A 942-nucleotide genomic window follows, 5' to 3' on the forward strand; every position below is an offset into this window, starting at 1 on the left:
TTTGGCAGGTCCGGGCTGGGGATTCGAACCCGCCACCTTAGGTGTACGTGGCTGGCGCCTTAGCCGGTTGAGCTATAGGTGCTGAGCCTGTGTAATATTCTTAAAACAATAGAATGGTAAAAATGGAGAACAGATCTCCAGCAGGGGTGGGGAACCTGTGGCCTTGGGGCTGCCCGTGGCCCTCCAGATCCCCAAGGGCAGTGCCTCAACTGAATCCAAATTTCACAGAGCAGATAACTTTTTAAAACAGTTATGTACTGCAAAATTTAGATTCAGCCAAAAGGCCACACTCAAGGATTCAGAAGGCCACATGTGGCTCCAAGGCTGCAGATTCCCCACTCCCAAAGTATTAGGGAGGGAGAGTGAGGTGAAAAGGGGAAGAAGCGAGAGGTGGATGCATTTATAAAATGGCAACATCAGAGATTCTCCTGATCATGGGACTGTTCTGTATCTTGATTATGATGGTGAATACCCAGACCTACACATGAGTCATAAAATTGTATACAACTAGATAAACTCAATACACATACACATGAATGCACACACACACACAAGCAAAACAGAAAATAGGGGTAAGATTGGTAGGTGGTATTAATTTCTATATTCTGGTTGTTATATTGAACTATATTTTTCCCAGATGTTACCACTGTGGAAAAATAAGTAAAGTGTAAATGGTGTCAGTCTGTATTATTTTTTATAACTGTTTGCATTATCTTAAAATGCAAACTTTACTTAAAATAACACCAGCCTCATAGGCTTTCTGGGAGGATCAAATGACATAGTATCTTGGGGAGAAGATTCATTCAGTTTGTTGACTCTTCTTATCTGCCTAGGCACTGGGTAAATGCTGAGCTTGTAGCAGTGAATAAAATAAACAAGGTTCATGTTATAATGGAAATTTTATTATAGCTGATTGCCACAAAAAAGTGAGTTGCTATTTTT

General features: G+C 41.0%; 1 protein-coding gene across 1 annotated transcript in view; it reads left to right on the plus strand.

The window, feature by feature from the left end:
* The window catches only part of LOC100961636 (acyl-CoA synthetase medium chain family member 1), a 43,536-nt gene that overhangs the window by 37,908 nt on the left and 4,686 nt on the right, over positions 1 to 942 (plus strand). The window lies entirely within an intron of this gene.

The sequence above is a fragment of the Otolemur garnettii genome, unplaced genomic scaffold (genome assembly GCF_000181295.1).
Source record: "Otolemur garnettii isolate 467f Iridium unplaced genomic scaffold, OtoGar3 scaffold00044, whole genome shotgun sequence".
Lineage (NCBI taxonomy): Eukaryota > Metazoa > Chordata > Mammalia > Primates > Galagidae > Otolemur > Otolemur garnettii.